Source organism: Tupaia chinensis, unplaced genomic scaffold (genome assembly GCF_000334495.1).
Source record: "Tupaia chinensis unplaced genomic scaffold, TupChi_1.0 Scaffold000226_1, whole genome shotgun sequence".
Classification (NCBI taxonomy): Eukaryota; Metazoa; Chordata; class Mammalia; order Scandentia; family Tupaiidae; genus Tupaia; species Tupaia belangeri.
The window spans coordinates 212923-232024 of NW_006159701.1; the positions used below are offsets into that span (position 1 = coordinate 212923).

Sequence of the window (19102 nt, forward strand, 5' to 3'; positions counted from 1 at the left end):
GCTACTCTTCCTTGCCATCCTTCCACTAAGGATAGCACAACAGCAACTCGATCCACACGTGTTAGCTAACTGCATAAATATACTCTACTTCTTTGTCTAAGTCAATGAAACCTCCTTAAGTAATTCCTGAGCAACATCAGCAATGATTGACAGTTACTATGTCCTCCTAGATCCTCTTGAGGGTCTATTGGAGGATCTTCCTCATGACAGAGTAGAAGAGGCCCAGTCTAATGTCAAGGTAAGGTCACTTTCTTTGCTGAAATACATTGCTTTGTCTTTTTCATGTTCAATTGAATTTATGCTTTAGAACCTGACAATGTGAGTCATGAATGGTATTTGCAATTTCCATGGTGGAGGGAGTGTCAATGGTAGTCTGTTAGCAACTGATACCTTAATCGAGAGAACATCTAAAACTGGCAGTATCAACTTAGAAACTATATGGTAAGGAGCCTATCCTCAGTACGAATATTCTTCTTGGGATTGAGAATTTTATCATTGCCAGCCAAAATGGACTTGAGAGATGCATCCTCCTGGAAAAGCAAAGACCTTTTCCAAGGTGTCCTCTGCACTTGTGTATTAGTTCATCACTGTGCTGCTAAACAGAAATACCTGAGACTAAGTGATTTATAAAGAACAAAGGCTTATTTGGCTCATGATTCTAGTGTCTGGAAAAAAGTCCAAAGGTGTGTAGCTGGGATCAGGCTAGCCTATGGTGCTGCATCAAAACACGGGTGAACAAAAGCAAAAGGGAACATAGGCAAGTGACAGGAAACAGAATTCTCCACTTCTTCTGTTTGCCCTTCACATACCCCCAGCTAATTGGGTGGTACCTTTTCACTAGGCCCTGCCTATTAAAAGTCTCACTAACTCTCAAAGTTATTATACTGGAGACCAAGTTTCCAGAACATGAACCTTTGGGGAACAAACCATTATCCAAACCATGGTCACTTTTGGGAGTTTTTGACTTGACCATGGTTTCCTATCTGATTTTCTAAAATCATCAAGAGAACAAAAAGCCTGTGTAAGCAGTGTATAGTATGATTTGATCCTCATCATGTTTTCTTTTCTGTAATTGCAGGCAGGCTCAAAGACAAGTAAAAATGGTATGTATTTTAGTTACTCACATGCTGAAGAAAAATTTGGATGAAAATAAAGTTAGGACTTTCCTACTGGTTTTAGTCTAAAGAGTCACTCTGATTCGAGGTTCCTACTGGGAATGAGGATTGGGGCAGACATGGTAGAAGGAACTGATTTTCCAGATAAGGAATATATGACCATGTTCTACAGTTCCTGGGAGCAGCTATGTTCCCTTGAAGTGTTGTGGATTTGTGTGCATGGGGCTTTAGAGCTGTCACATGTAAGTGTGAGTCTATGTGAATAAGAATGTGTGTCGGGATGTGTATGTTGGGAGTGTATGCACTTCCATGGCATGATTCCCCTGGTCAACTTTCTCAAAACCCTATCATTGCTATACATGCATACATTATCTCATTCATCCCTCACCAATGCTATGCCTTGGTATTTGTCTACCATCCCTAACCCTCAGAGAAAGAAACTGAAGTGCAGTGATGAATGGCCCAAGATCAGGAGCTCTTAAGTAGAAGAGCTAAAATGTGAACCTAGGTATGTGGCCATACTGCTGGTACTCTGAACTACACTTACTACTCAGCATGACTGATGGGATCCATTAGTCACTGAGCAAGGGTGTTCCAGCATCCATGTATATGCCTGTAAGTATTGTATTAAAGTCTCCAGAGATCCCAACACCATCCAGAATTATAAGATAGCCTCAGTGGTCACATAACCCAGGGCAGCTAAGGTGCACTTCCATAGCCTTTGGCATAGTCATTAGTGTAAAATGCACATAGAAAGCCCTCATGCTTCTGGTCAGATTCTGATAGGTGCAAGACACCATGTAGGACAACTGGCCCATCTTTTAGTGCTGAGTTCACTTTTTAGCCTCTGGTTCAAATCAGGGAGGCACTTTAGTGAATTTAATATTATTACCATTAGCCATAGAAGTGCTCAGATTACATGAGATGCCATAGAGCAGTGACACATTAAAAACTCAGTATACAGTTACTATCCTGAGCAGTTTCTTATTTCTTTTCCATTTCTCTCCTTTGTCGATACAAAGGAAAATGACCCCACAGTAGCTCAGTCCATGCTTATTAACCAACTATTGTCACACACTCTTACCTGTGTCCACACCAAGCAAAGCTCCCTGAGTAATTTGTGAGCTACACTTGCAATGCACTGACATGACACTCTGTGTCCTCCTAGTTCCCACTGAGGGCCTGGTCCTGGAGCTTCCACCTGACAAGGCAGAGGAGGAGGCCCCATCTAGTACCAAGGTAAGGTCTCCTTTACCTTGGCATTTCTGTGACTTTTCTATGAGGTAGAAATGTTTTCTTAGTTTATTTTTAGGGAAAAAAAAAGTTAAATGGAATTCACATAGGAAAATCTGAGCATGTACAGTGTAGATGATCTATTGTATATAATGTAGTTGGCAGAGAGAGCATTGAGTCTGTAACCAATGACACCAGATTCGAGAATACACCTGATTCACTTATACAGTGGTAAGATCTGTTCCCTTTGGAGTTTTTCTCTTCTTAGATTAAGGGAGGAAATTGAATTTTTATTTTTTTAGGTTTTTCCATAAGAGGTGTGCACTTGCCAGAGAGAGACAAAGAGAGAGAGTAAGGGGGAAAGTGAGAAATTACTCCCCCCCCCCCCCGCCCCGCAGCAAGGATGGCCATGACACAATCCCTTTTCCTCCATTCTCTGCCAGAGATTTTGGGCATGCATGCACATGTACCCAGAGTGATTTTCAAGCTGCTGGGTCTGGGACTCAAACCAGTCAGCCATGTGGGAGTCTAGCACTTTAACAATCATGCCACCTGCTGGTCCCAAAGGGAAAAGTTGAAGTTTGCAATGGCAATTAATATGAACTTGAGAGAGACATCCTTTCAGAAAAATCTGTTTCTTTTTCATTGGTATCCTCTACGTTTTCCTTCGCAGCTTTTGACTAGGCTACCTTTTCCCATGGTTTTCTTTCTTTTCTTCTCAAAAAAAATTTGCTATCGGATGCTTGCACTTGAGAGAAAGAGAAAAAGAAAGTGAGAAATCATCCTCCAAGAGGGATGGCCATACCACAATCCCTTCTCCGTGTTTGGGATTCTGGGCATGGATGCACACGCATCCCACATAATTTTTAAGTCACTGGGTCTTGGACTCAAACCCTATGAGATCTAGCACTTTAACCACCATGCTACCAGCTGGCCCTTGTTCTTTTTTTTTGGAGAGGTTTTTGCTATAGGTCACATGCACTTGCCAGAAAGACGTAGAGACAGAAAGTGTGAAGTCACCCCCCCAGGGGGGATGGCCACACCACAATCCCTTCTCCTCCATTCTCCTCTCGGGATCTTGGGCACGCATGCACATGCACCCGGCATGAGTTTAAGCCACCAGGTCCAGGACTCAAACCACGGTCAGCTACATGGGAGTCCAGCAACATAGCCATTATGCTAACTGCTGGTCCCAGCCCTTGTTCTTTTATTCATTTTTAAAAAAATTTTATTTTCGGGGCCAGCAGGTGGTGTGGTGGTTAAGGTGCTGGACTCCCACATAACCCATTACTGTTTGAGTCACAGAGTTGGAGGCTTGCTTTCTCACTTTCCCTCTCTATCTGTCTGTCTCTTTTTGGTGAGTGTACATATCCTATAATAAACTTAAAATTATAACAATAAAAATAATTTAAAAAAGTTAATTTTCTCCATGAAAGAGAGAGACAGAGAAAAGAGAAAGAGGAAGGGATACTCTCAACAGGGTTCCTATACTGCAATCTTATCCCCAGACTCGGCCAGGCAGGACCATGGACACCTATACATCCGTGGCATGCCTGGGGAGACTATAGGATGTGAATCCAAGACCCTTCCATATGGCCCCAGCACACTGAATTACCATTGCACCATCACCGCTGGCCAGCATCTGTTTTTTGTTTTTGTTTTGTTTTGCTTTCTTTTTATATTCTTGCTGTAGTGCATGCACTCACTAGAGAGAGAAAGGTGAGAGAGAGGGAAAGTGAGAAGTCACCCTCTAGGGAGACTGGCCATGCCACAGTTCCTTCTCCTCCCTTCTAGTCACAGGATCTTGGGCGTGCACACACACATGCCTTTCATGATTTTTAAGCTGCTAGGTCCAAAACTTGAACTGCACAGTCAACCATACAGAATCCAGTGCCTTAACCTCCATTCCATTTGCTGGCCTCCACCATCTGTTTTTCTAAGGTCAATGAGAAAGAAAAAGACCTGTACAAATAGGATAGAACATAATGCGATCCTCATTGTGATTTCTTTCCTGTGGTTGCAGGTTGCCTCAAGAGTAAGCAAAAATGGTATGTACTCTGGAATCACTCACTTGATGAGGAAAAATCTAGAGGATAAGAAGGTGGGGCTTTCTTACTAACTTCATCTAGAGAGTCATATTGATTCTGGGTTCCTGGTGGGAATTAGAGGTTGTGGATAAAAGGGAAGAAACTAATTTTCCAGGTAAAGAACTATGAAGACTTTACAAATGGTTTTGTTTCCTTTAGGTAGTAGGGATTTCTCTACCTGGTAGCAGGTTGTTCATGTGAATCTGTGATGTGATTCTGAGTGTGCGTGTGAATGCATGTGTGTCTCCCAAGACTGGTCTCCTCTAATAGTACAATTTCCAGTGCTGACTTCTAAATGAAAAATAAACAAACAAAACCATCATTGCTTCATGTGTACATATTATTATATAGAAATACTTGAGACTGAGTGATTTATAAAGAATAGAGGTTTATTGGGCTCATGATCTGGTAGCTGGAGAGTCCAAAAGCATGGGTGTAGCACCTGGCCAATCTCTGATACTAAGTCACAACATGGTCTAAAGGAATAGGCAAGTTACTGGCCAGTCTCATAGCCTTGCTGTTAAGGGAGCTGGATCCTACATCTCTGAGAAATTATCATGCTACGCTCTCTTCTCCATCCTCCTCTTGGGATGTTGGGCACGTGTGCACACACACCCGGTGTGTTTTTCAAGCTGCTGAGTCCAGAACTTGAACCACACAGTTGGCCAGGTAGGATCCAGTTGCCTTAACCACCATACCACCACCATGAACATTGCTTCTTTATCCTAAAACTCTCTAAAACTCTCTACTCATGACCAGATTATCTTAGAAATCCCTTATCTCCAGAGCATGTTTTTTCACTGATGCTGAAGGGGCCCCCTGCTCTATGTGATTAAAGATAAAAAATCAGTGTTACCAACATTGAGTCTCTAAGTATTCATGGATAACCACCCAATGGGTTCCATGAGACAGCAAACAGCAAACAGGACCTTAATCTAGACCATAACGTGTTACCAACATTGAGTCTCTAAGTATTCATGGATAACCACCCAATGGGTTCCATGAGACAGCAAACAGGACCTTAATCTGGACCATAACAGGGAAATAATTTAGAGGGGCAGAAGGGAGACATGAAGGACCTAGGCCATAGGTGGGTTGGGCAGATGGACTCCAAGTCTGCGAGATCAGTAAGATCGGTTCAACATCATCACCTAGAGCTCTCTTGAATGGCCTAGAGGACATCAGTTTTTGAGATGTTCTGAAAGATGTTGGAATTCACAGGCTCTCACTCTATCTCTGTCCTTCCACTAGTGGGTAGAGGGATCCTGGCTGTGGTTGGTCACTGTGAGTATAGAGACTATGTCTTCTTATCTCTGGGAGACTTGATACGGACCCCATAGACCTCTGATGAATATACTCCTTGGAGGGGTCTAGCTCAAGTGTAGAATGGTTCCTGCCTGGCTCTGATGCAGGATCAGTAGAGATGAGGACAGGACAGCAACATGCCACCTCCCCTCTGCCTCTACTACGGATGTTATCTAAATGGGGTTTGTGGGCCACACTCCTCATTGTGGGCTCTGCTGGGAATCCCTCTAGGCCTGGATGTTGTCCTTATTGATAGTGTCTTCAGAGCCTCACATAGTGTCTGGTCCTTGTGTGAATACCTAGGAAGTATCTATAAATGAATGACTGAATCAGGTCAGCAAAAAAAACTCTGTAAGGAAACAGTAGGGGAGGTCATATCTTCCTCATCGTGGGGCTCTAGGTCTGCACTATCCAGTGTGGGAGCCACTACCCAGATAATTTTATTTATACTTAAAGAAAGTAAATAAAATGAAACATTCAGAACTCATCATATTAGTCATATTTCAAGTGCCCAATAACCCAGTGTTTATAATGCTGGGAACATTTCCATCATCACAGAAGACCCTCTTGCACAGCTACTCTGAGTCTGTCATGCAGTCTGTTCACTGAATTCACTTAACTCAAAGCATGTGCATCAAAATTGGACTTTCAAGTTGATGAGATTAGAGGTAGAATCATAATGATCCAGTGGCCATGGAGAGGTAAGAAGTTGAAAAGTGATTCCCATAGATCCTCTCTCTCATTTGAAGGTTTGCAACTGTGAGCAATGCCTTATGGAAGGCCTCTGATCCAGAGCTCAGAGGAAAGAACGGAGTGATGTCTTGTAATCCAGCATGACCTCAACTGGAGTGGGAGGAATGGGCGAGCCACTCTCTAACAACTTTCTTGCTAATGTTTGTGTCTGTAAAGATTGGATTGTCGACAGAAGATATGATTCCAGCAGCGAAGATGAGGACATTCCAGGTACAAACATCTTTGAGGTAGGACCCAATAGGGGAGGGTTCCTAAGAGAAGCTGGGTTATGCCTGTTGCTTTGGAGACTGAGGCAGGGGGGCTATAAAATCAGAAAGACAAAGGAGATACGTGATATAGATAGAGAGACAGACAGACAATAGATAGGTAGATAGATAGTTAGATAGCCAGAGGGTGCATGTGCTCAGCACACAGACACACAGAGAGAAGGAAAAGGAGAAAGCAACTCCAATGGGGAATAGTCATGCTATAATCTCTTCTCTATTTCTCCATGTTGTTGAAATTTTGGGGCATGCATGCACATGCATCTGGTATGTTTTTCTTTCCTTTCTTTCTTTCTTTTCTTTTTTTTTTTTTTGAGAGATTTTTGCAATAGGGCACATGTGCTCACCAGAAAAAGAGAGAGACAGAGAGACAGAAAACAAGAAATCGCCCCCCCGCCAAGGGGGGATGGCCATGGCATAATCCCTTCTCTTGGGATTTTGGGCATGCATGCACATAGACCCAGTATGAGCTTTAAGCCACTGGGTCTGAAACTTGAACTGCAGTCAACTACATGGGAGTCCAGCAACAACCATTACACCATCTGCTAGTCCTCTGATGTGCTTTTCAAGCTTCCAGGACTGGGATTCAAACCACTCAATTGGCCATGTAAAACCTGACTCTCTTAACCACTAGGCCACAGGCTGTTCCTCATATTTTAATGACAGAAGAATAACTGCTATTACTGCTGTTGTTTTTTTCTTTTTTTTTCTTTTTTTTTTTTTTTAGGTTTTTGCTATAGGGTGCGTGTGCTTGCCAGAAAGACAGAGAGACAGAAAGCGAGAAATCATCCCCCATGGGGGATGGCCATGCCACAATCCCTTCTCCTCCTTTCTCCTCTCAGGATCTTGGGCACACACACATGTACTCCTGGTGTGAGTTTAAGCCACAGCGTTCGGGACTCGAACCATGGTCGACTACATGGGTGTCCAGCAACATAGCCATTATGCCAACTGCTGGTCCCTAACGCTATTGGTTTTAAGTATACCATTTATCACCTCTTTTCTTGCTTTGCAAGCTAAAGATTTTTTTTTTCTCATAAAACCTGTTCTTTCTTGCTTCTGTCAAACATCAAATCCTTTGGTTTTGAATGACTAGCCTCCCTTGGGAATCGTGCACGAGAGATTTTGATTGGGTTTTGGGTGCTGACCTACAATGGAAGGAACCTGGTAGTACGCAACTCTGTCACAGACACAAACATGAATTTGGAGACAGAGTTCCTTGAGCATGTGCCAGGTGGTGAGTGAGAAGCCCACCCTCCCCTTCTACACCTGCAGATTATGTGGTAGCACCTTTGTGTTCTGTCCTGACTGCCTACTCCTGGTTTAAAGGGCACTCCTGGGGTGAGTGAGTTCAATAATAGCTCTTTTGGGCTTCCTGCATATGCTCCCAGGTCCTTCTGGAGAAGAAGGGGGGGAAATATAATCGACATTTCTAGTCTCCACTTATCACCCAATTCCCAAATCCTGGGATTAGGAACAGAACATGAATTTGCTTCCATTTGGGAAGCCAGTGTCTGGCTGCCCCTCAAACCTCACAATGGAAGGGCAAGGACCCCAGAGGACATGTGAGCAGGGGCTGTTGGACTGACTGCACACAGCAGCTCTCATAATCCCGGCTGCCTTTATCTCCTAAAATCAACCAGTCCCAGGACAGAGCCTCTGGGCAACAAGGCTCGGGATTACTGCTCCTCTCAGATCTTCCTCCCAGTGCTCTACTGTCTCCACCCCAGTCATGCCCCTCCTGCTCCCCATCCTCAGGCTGCCAAGTGTCAGTCACTCCCAGTCTTTCTGCAGCTCAATTAAATCCTGACAGGTCCCATTTTATATGGCAATTAAGTCCTTTGCTGTAGAATCCTACTGTCTCACTTTCAACTAAGAGGATTTAGACAAGTGACTTTAATGTCCTATTATCCTCTACTCACTTCTGGGTTGCTATGGAGATCAGATGTCTCCCAAAAGTACGTTGGGTCATCTTAGGTCCAAAATCTCACTTGATATATGGAGTTGGGTGAAATTCTCTACTATTGGACCCAACAGAACCCCAAGTCCAAGGGAGGTGCTCCCAGGGCAGAATGGTTTGGTTAACTGGTCAACTGATTGATTAGAAAGGGTAGAAGTACCCCTTGATCTTTCCACTGACATTCTATTTTTTTTTTTTTTTTTAGGTTTTTACCATAGGGCACATGTGATCACAGGAGAGAGAAAGAAATAGAGAGATGGGAAGTGAGAAATCATCCCGAGTGGATAGCCACGCCACAATCCCTTCTCCTTCATTCTCCTCCTGGGATTTGGGTATGCACACACACGTGCCTGGCATAAGTTTCAAGTCACTAGGTCCAAGACTCAAACCCCAGTCAGCCTTGGAATCCAGCCTTAACCACTGCACCACCTGCTGGATCCTCCACCGACATTCTTATATTGCAGAAAAATATGATGGTAGAGGTTGACAAGAAGAAAGGAAACGGGCAAGAGCAAGGGGAGGTAAAAGATACGGGTGGCTCAGGCAGGGAAGTAGCGAAGGGAAGAGGATGTCATGCACATAGGGACAGTGGCTGCCTCTTGGACGAATGAGATGACACAAGCACCCATTCCTGGTCAGTTACAAAATTTAGCCTGGAAAGGGGGCCCTGGGGGGACCAGCAGTTAGCGTAATGGCTATGTCGATGGACTCCCATGTAGTCGACCACAGTTCGAGTCCCGGACCCAGTGGCTTAAACTCACGCCGGGCATGTGTGTGAGCGTGCCCAAGATCCCGAGAGGAGAATGGAGGAGAAGGGATTGTGGTGTGGCCATCCCCCCTGGGGGTGATTTCCTGCTTTCTGTCTCTCTCTGTCTGTCTGGTGAATGCATACGCCCTATAGCAAAAACTTCTCCAAAAAAAAAGAAAATAAAGGGGGCCCTGGAGGGGCTAGACTCATTCCTCACTGCAGAGGTGAAGTGACGGATGCCCTGATATAGGACTGCAGAAATGTGGAAGATTGAGCTATGTTAATTCCAGGAGCAGCAAGGGCCCATGTCCTCACCTTGATTCTAACCCAGTGCTTTCTTTTCCCAAGGCCACTCCATCACCATCACTGCTCTTGTGCATGCAGAAGCCTGTTTTACAGATTCTGAGGATTAGGATATGGAGACCACAATCCAGATGTAATTTATTTCCTATTTGTGTCTTGTTTTTTATTCTATTTTTTAAAGATTTATTTATTTAGTCATTTGTTTATGTATTTATTTTGTGTTTTTGCCATAGGGCACATGCCCTTGCCAGAGAGAGACAGAGAAAGAGAAAGCAATTTGAACCACTAGGTCCAGGACTTGAACCATGGTCGAGCATGTGAGAGTCCACCATGCAATCTGCTGGCCCTTTATTCTATTTTTTAATTCTATTTTTTTAAAAAATCCAGAATCTTTCTCTTTTTGATTCTCTTCTAAAAGGACCTGAATTCATCCAGAAAATTGATAAATGTACATCTTCAGTGTCTATAAAAACTGTCTCCTGCCTATCTCACCCAGTTTTTCAGCATTACCCGAGATTGTGGCCCCAAGTGTGCACCACTGAATCATACCAATGGTGTGATAATCTCAAATGGCGAGGCAGGGAGCAGGGCTGGGGGTCAGAGAGGTAGGCCTCACCCTGCTGGAGGGGGGCCCCTGTGAAGTCTGGTTCTGTACTGGATGCCCCTCTCACAGGGGTTTTCCTCCACTCTTCCTTGCAGCTATTGAGATTATGTAACTAGAAAACAACAGGAATCAGATTCCAGATCTTCTGGCCCTGGATTCAAGAGGAGTGCATCAAGGAAATAAAAGGAGATGAAGAACAGGAAGAGAAAAAGTGAGAGTGGAGAGGGTAGGTAGAACAGAAGGCAAATAAGTGCCCAGGAGCATTGCTTCCCTAACCTTATTTCCAGCACTTCAGGAAAACAGCAAAACCAGGAAGAACACTAGACTGACCACTATTACATAGGACCCTGCAAGGGAAGATAAGTGGATGGTTAAAACGATTGCAAGTGAGGAATGTCCTGAGAACAAATCCAGGGAACTTGATACCCGTTCCATATAAGCCTCCCAAGCTGCTAGGCTAAGCCCTCCAAGACCACTTTAACCAGGAGAGGCTGTAAATGTCTTTAGAGACACTTATGTGCCTGACTCCATTGGACAGAGCATACATTGCGTTCTTTTAAAAATGTTCCCGGGGTGGGTCAACATCCCATCCCTGCAGAACCCAATCCAGTCCCCCAGCCACCACAACTATCTCAAGGTGAACAGAGGGTATTATACTAATCAATTGATACAGTGAAATGGTGTATATTGGACTTGACCTCCCCCATGTCAGGTCTCCTGAGTGAAGGTTGCATCTCTCTGGGTTCCTAGTAGGCCCTACTATCAGGTGAGTGCCACTGGAAGATCCAAACTTGGATTGGGGTAAACAAACCCTGGGAGCTCCTCAGCCTCTGTGGAACCATGTAGAAGGGCTGGGGCCACCTCATGGCACCATTTCTAAAGGTTCTATCCATTTTTTTATACATATGTCAAATCCAAGTAAAACACAAACCTAAAGTAAATGCAATTTTACCACTGAACTTGGAATATATTGAGAGTGCAGGATTATAAATTACTTATATTTCTTTTATTTTCTAATGTTGTAAATTTTAAAAAGCAAATATAACTGGCCTAATTTCACTTTGAAATACAATGTCTTCTATAAACTTTTCTCACTAAAATATACTAAAGCCATAAACTTAACGGTTTTTTTCTCACTGCAGTGTTATTTTCCTTTACTTGTTTTTGCTTTGTTTTGTTTTAATTAAAAGGCATAGACAAAATTTGGTGGGTATTAGAAAGAATAATGATTATTAGGGGAAAAAAACAAAGCACTCTAGGTTTCAGTGACATTTGTATGAATGTGTGTGTGTATATATTTATATGTGTTTTATATATTATAAATTTATATTATATATGTTATATATTTTTATATTTTATATATATATTTGTTTTTTGCCAGAGGGTGCCTGTGTGCAACACAGACAGAGAGCAAGAGAATGAGAAAGCACTCCCTGCTCCCTGCCACAGAAAATGGTCATGCTGCAACTGTCTTCTCAATTTCTCCCTCCCCTCAGGATTCTGGGCATGTACACATGCGTGCCCAGTGTTCCTCAAGTCACCAGGCTCAGGACATGATCTACATAGTTAGCTATGTGGGATTCAGCTTCCTCAACCACACCATAGGCTAGCCCTGACTGCCCATATTGATTATTCAGGCCTTATCATTGGATGATATCAAGGTGGGGAGGCAGGGTCATTTCTCTTACCTTATGTCATCAGACCTCATACTCCTCATACTCTTCACAGGGCCCAGATGTTTGAGCCTTTGCTTTTTCATCTTGGAGACCTGGAGACTTCCCCTTCCCTCTGTGTCAGGGTCACTATCCAGGGAATCAGTCCCCTGAAGGCTGCCCAGAAGATCCCAGGTTAAATAACTTCTGTTGGACATTCATAGACATCTAAGACACAGACAACCACCCTAAGCAGAGATATTTGGCTTATCTCTGCTCAGTGCCCCCTGAGGGAAGTTTAGGACTCTAGGGTCACCTTCCAGGGTCTCGAAGGGCTGTCTGAATCCCACATATCTATACAAGCCCTGCCTCCATTGTCTTTGTGCTTCCCCAGTGATCCCTACACCTGTGTCTGTGTTACAGATTCTTATACTGACACTTGGGAAGGGTGTGACAACTTGAAGTTCTCAGCCTGGGCCTCCAAACTGGAGCTTGCACAGTGTCAGGAGCTTGAATGAGACATGAAGCTGCAAGACAAGAGCCATCTCACACTTATCCTCCAAATCAGCTAATTTCATATTGTTTAGTTTATAAATTGTATATTTTTAGAATGATTTTTATATTTAATATTGGAGGTTGTTACATTAAATAAAATTTGGTGTTTTAAAAACTTTTTCAGGGGCTGGCAGGTGATGTGACAGTTAAGGGCACTGGACTCCCACATGGCTGAGTTCCAGAACTTATGGCTTGCTCTCTCGTTTTCTCTTTCTCTCTGTCCCTCTCTCATCAAATTAAAATAAAGTTAAATAAAATAATTAAAAAAACTTTTTAAATAAAGCACTTACATAGAAAAGCACCAAAACATAGGTAGAACTTAAATGATTTTAGCACGTTTTAGGACTATTATCAGAGTCACACCCTCTCTTTTTTATTCCTAATTGTAAAAGTACAGTCTTGTGTTGCTTAATGATGGGGATGCACTCTGAGAATACATTGTTAGGTGATTTTGTCATTGTGCAAATATCAGAATATACTTACATAAACTTACATGGTATGGCCTACTACATATCTAGGCTATGCAGTATAATCTCCTGGACCACTGTCATATATGCAACCTATTATTGACTAAAATGTCATTGTGTGGCACATGACTGTAACTACAAACTTAGTATTCATGATCTGTCCTGTATCAGTATCGTCTTTTTTTTTTAAATCTGCGATTCATTCATACCTCCGGTACAGATTTTGAGAATAATGCTACCTAAGGTCTTCTATGACAATGTGGCACACCAGGGTCTTTTATACATGAATGTAAGTTTTGCTGGGTAGAACATTCATGGTTCAATTTTTTCTTGAGTATCTTAAATATATCTCTCCATTTCCTTCAGGCACAAAGTATTGGCTCTCAAAAAGGTAGATGAGGTTATCATTTTCTTTTTCTTTTATGTCACTTAGACTTTTTTTCTTGCCTAGTAGCCCAGAGGGTTTTTTCTTATCTTGAAAGCCCAATATCATCCTAGAATAAAATTAACGACTTAGTCATTCTGAATCAATACTATATATGTTTTATTTTTAAGGTTTTTTTAAGATTAATTAATTCATTCATTCATCTTAATTTGATCATAGTGAGACCAGAGAGAGAGAGACGAAAGTAAGAAAGCAAGCTTGCCTAGTAGCCCAGAGGGTTTTTTCTTATCTTGAAAGCCCAATATCATCCTAGAATAAAATTAACGACTTAGTCATTCTGAATCAATACTATATATGTTTTATTTTTAAGGTTTTTTTAAGATTAATTAATTCATTCATTCATCTTAATTTGATCATAGTGAGACCAGAGAGAGAGAGACGAAAGTAAGAAAGCAAGCTACCAGGACAGGACTTGAACCCTAGTCGGCCATGTGGGAGTGTCCAGCGCCTTAATCACCATGCCACCTGCTGGTCCCTATTTTTAAGGTTTTTGCCACAGGGCACACATGTTCACCTGAGAGAGACTAATAGAGATAGTGAGAGGAAAAGTGAGAAATCACCCTCTAGGGGAATGGCCACATTGCAATCCCTTCTCCTCCTGGGATTCTGGGCATGCACATGTGTGCCTACCTTGAATTTCAAGCTGCCAGGTCTGGGACTCAAACTACAGTCAGTCATGTGGGAGTCCAGTGCCTTAACCACTTTGCCACCTGCTGGCCCTTGCATATATTCTTTTAGTGTGCAGAATCTTCCAGTAAGGAAGGACATAATTCATGGAAGACATACGGTTTGATATGGCAGGTGATCACTGGAACAAGCATTCACTGTCCTCTGGAAAATTAAAAAAAAAAAAAAAAGATGTAACTACTTATTAAGTTTTTGAACCTAACATCTTGTTTATGGATCATGATGTCAGGACCCTGTTGGGGTTTCTCTCTTGCTCATAGAAAAAACAGAATTATCGGGACCAGCAGTTAGCGTAATGTCTATGTTGCTAAACTCCCATGAAGTTGACCGTGGTTCGAGTCCCAGACCCAGTTGCTTAAACTCATGCCGGGCGTGTATGCGTGCATGCCCAAGATCCCGAGAGGAGAATGGAAATAGAATTACCATATGATCCAGCAGTTCCACATCTAGGTATATACCCATAAGAATTAAAAGCAAATACTCAGATATTTGTACACCAATGTTCATAGGAGCATTATTCACAATGGCCAAAAGGTGGAAGCAAAGCAAGTGTCCATCTCCTGATGAACAAGTAAACAAAATATGATTTATCTATACAATACAATGTTATTCTTTCTTTTTTGTTTTATTTTGCCATAGGATGTGTGTGCTCACTGGAGAGAGACAGAGTGTGTGAAAGAAAAAAAAATCACCCTCTTGGGGGAATAGCCATGCTACAATTTCTTCTCCTCCATTCTCCTCTCAGGATCTTAGGCATACATGCACACGTATCTGGCATATTTTTCATGCTGCCAGTTTTGGACATGAACTGCAAAATTGGCCAAGTGTGATCCAGTTGCTTTAACCACCATGCCAACTGCTAGGCTGAAATATTTTTTTCTATAAAAAAAAGCAAATTCTTTCACATGCTATAACATGGATAGGTCTTGAGAACATTATGTTAAGTAAAATCAGTCAGTCATGAAAAGACAAAAACTGTATGATTCCTCTTATAGAAGGTATCTACAGTAGTCAAATTTCTATAAAGTAGAATGGTATTTGGCAAGGGCTAGGAGAGAAGGGAATGGGGAATTACTGTTTAGTGGGTACAGAGTAGCATTTGGAAAGATGAAAATGTTCTAGAGATAGATGCTGATGATGATAGCACAACAATGTAAATATACATAATACTATTGAAATGTATACTTAAACGGCTAAAATGGTAAATTTTATGTTATGCCTATTATACTCAATTTTAAAAATCTTGTCAGATTCTTGAGTGCTAAAATATAGAAATGACACATTATTTAAGAAGACATTCTAGGCATTGGTTCTGGTAAAGCTGTGACCAGAGCTAATAGAGACCTGCCTAATTCAGTCACATGAATGTGCTGTAGACCATCCTCTCTATGGAAGACATATGGTATCAAAAAAAAAAAACTTTTTAATGTTTAATCTCTCTTATCTTAGGAAAATGCAAGTCAAAAGTACAATGAGATACCACTTAAGCCCAGTAGGAGTGGCTATGATAAAAAAATAAAGAATGACTTGTTCCGGTGAGGTTGTGGTGAAAAGAGAACCCTTCTGTACTATTGATGGAAATGTAGATTTGTGCAGCCACTGTGGAAAATATGAAGGTTCCTTAAAAATCTATCAAAACAAACATAACTCCCATACAACTTAGTAATCCTACTCCTTGGTATTTACCCAAAGGATAGGAAAACATTCATTTGGAAAGACACTTGCACATCCATGTTTAATTCCAACATTATTCACAATTGCTAAAACATAGAATCAACCTAAATGCCCAAAAACAGATGACTGGATTGAAACCTAGCACACACACACTATGGAATACTACTCAGCCATAAAGAACAATGAGACTCTGTCATCTGATACAAAGAGGGAAAATATAGAAGATACACTGCTAAGCAAAGCAAGTCAGAATATGGAAGATATTGTATATTCCCACTCAATATATACTGAATGTCTGCACTCTATGGCAGAAATGGAAAGGTTTGAAGGTATAATAGTAGGGAGGGCAAGTGTAGATACCAGAGACTGTATAGGAGAAGGTGGATAACAAGGGGTGGGAGATAGGGGCTCAGGGGGAAAAAAAAAAAGAGAAAACATTTAACAGATACAAGAATATAAAATTCTGTAGAAAATTATATATATGGTAGTATCTTTGACTTGATTGACATGCACTGCATGCATGCTTTGAAAAACCATAAAGATGTATAAAAATCAAATGTAAATAAAAAATAAAAAACTTCTGAATAAGCTAAAAACAAAAAAAAGCTACACTCCAAAACAAAAAGCTTTGTGAAAAGTAGATGATTACAAAGCAAATCATAAAATTCCTATGCCTGCCCATGCTCACAGCATCATTATAATAATCTTTTTCATCCACAGAGAGCACACTCAGAACAGAAGTCACCATTCTGTTTAATGATTCCCTGTTAGAGAAAAACTCTTGGGGTGAGCAAGGCATGTGAAACTCAACCTCAAGTACATCAGAATGTAATGGCCCCATTAATCCAACAATCTTAGTGAGGCATCAATCTCAAAAGTGAATCTATTAATGCAAAGATACCAAGGTTACCAGAGGGCATCTAACAGAATGCAAGGTCAAATCACTTACCTTGTACAAGGGGAACACAAGGAATGCTTCCCTCCTTCTTGCTTCTGTGACTATGGCAACAAACCTGGGGTTGGTGCCGCAAAAGGATCTATCTCAGGTCACACGGGAAACTCAAATGTCATCATAGCACTGGTCATTTTTCACCATTTGTCCAAGTACAGGCTGAAACTTGCTCTGTCATACCACTTGCCTCATTGTGTCTACAGAAGAGCAAGAATTGTGTTAGAATCATGCACCAAACTGAAAGTTCGACTATCACAAAATCCTCCAGGTTGAAAAACAGAATGGTATGGCTTATCTTCTCTCCTAAAAAGTAGCTGATATGTATATCCAGTTTTTCCTTTAGTAGCATAAAACTGCTAGATATTTCAGTGACATAATTAAATAGAAAGGAAATATTTCAAATTCAAGATCCAGAAACAGTCCATTATTATTTTAATTTTCAGATTAATTTCACATAAAGTCTCCATCATGATGTATACAATATATATTTTTTATATATATTTTTTGTCTGTTAAACATTTCTTCCCTTTATACCTCACACCCACCTTCTATCACCCACTCTCTACCAACTACTTCCCCCCCTTATAGTCACTGATATTTACACTTATGGAGAGGTAGGGGGTGGAGGGGGAATGACCACACCACAATCCCTTCTCCATTTTCCTCTTGGGACTTTGGGCACACTCACACATGTGCTCAGTGTGTGTGTCAAGTTGTTGGGCCCAGGACTTGAACCGCACAGTCAGCTATGTGGGATCCAGCCACCTGAACCTCCACACCACCTGGCTGGCTCTGAGACCTTTTAAATAGCACAACCATATCTAGCTTTGGTTGTCTTCATTTGGCTCTTACCGAAAAAAGGTGTTACAAAATAAAAGTACACATAAGAATGTCAAGTGATGGAGCCGGCAGGTGGTGAGGTGGTTAAAGGCACTGGACTCCCACATAGCCAATTGCGGCTCAAGGCCTGGACTTGGCGACTTGCTTTCTCTGTTTCTCTCTCTGTCCCTCTCTGGTCAAATTAAAATAAAATAAAATTATATAAAAACAATTCTTTTAAAAAAGTAAAAGAATGTCAAGTGAAAAGTTATTAACAGAGCAAAGGCATCAAAACAGAAGTCAGGCTGTTTTTTTTTTTTTTCCATATATGTCTGGATATTTGCTTTAATTCCCTTACGTAGCTCACTGCATATTTCATTAAAAATTACTATATATAACTATGTGCTACTAATCTATCACTCCATATCACTAGTTTATCTATCTACATAGGTAAATACAGACATAAAATTTTTTTTATATCTATGCGGCATGTGCGCTCGCCAGAAAGACAGAGTGAGACAGAGAGACAAAAGCGAGAAATCACCCCCCCGGGGGGGATGGCCACGCTGCAATCCCTTCTCCTCTCGGGATCTTGGGCGCACACGCACACGTGCCTTGCGTTAGTTTAAGCCACTGGGTCCGGGACTTGAACCGCGGTCGACTACATGAAGTCCAGCGACATAGCCATTACGCCAACTGCTGATCCCGATACAGATATAAATATTAAACGTGTGGAAATTTGTCCATCTAATCAACATATGGACACACCTTCTTCCAGGGAGGACACTCGCGGTGACACTTTCTAGTCAGGTGAGCATTAAAGGACGAGCGCCTGGAGAGTCTGTCACTCCTCAGAGCACATGAATGTCAACAGCACTCCAGGAGTCCTTGGGGTCCTCCGCTCACCTAGATGAGGTGTCTGAGGCGACCCAAAAACCACTGTCATCCTGAGAAGCTGGGACGCGTCCTCAGGTGAGACCACTCCAGGTAGAAGGCAGGAAACATCGCCCGCCCCTGTGAGCGGACCCCGTCTCTAGTCACGCCCCAGATCCTACCCAGCCAATCAGAGCCCGAAAGTAGAAGAGGGTAACGCCCACTTCCGGGAGGTGCGCGGGCTTTCCGCCCCGTGCCACACACCCTCTAGCGCCCTCTCTGGCTGCGCTGAGAGATGCAGGTAGTGCTAGGTAGTCATTACCTATACGCCGGCCCCACCTCAAGGTCATCTGGCTAGTGGGAAGGCCACGCCCACAGGGTGGCAGCCACACCCACTCATAAATTCGCCTGGTTTAGAGCCCGCACACTGGAGCGCTAGGCTGTGCCCGGGCAGCACCCCTTAAGATCCCAACAGCAGCTCCTCTGGGCCCACCCACTGTCCATCCAAGCTCTTAAACCAGCCATAAACTTGGCGACCTGGATCCTGCTTAGAGCCCCCTTGTTGCCATACAAACCCGGCTTCTCATTTCCCACCTCTACCCATTCC

At 42.3% G+C, this 19102-nt stretch overlaps 1 long non-coding RNA gene across 1 annotated transcript; it reads left to right on the forward strand.

Moving 5' to 3' along the window:
• Window positions 1-2287: 2287 nt before the first annotated feature.
• LOC114007737 (uncharacterized) lies at window positions 2288-6704 on the forward strand. The gene is made up of 3 exons (XR_003549317.1): window positions 2288-2354; window positions 4372-4396; window positions 6650-6704. It is a non-coding gene; the product is annotated as an uncharacterized LOC114007737 (long non-coding RNA).
• Window positions 6705-19102: the final 12398 nt, after the last annotated feature.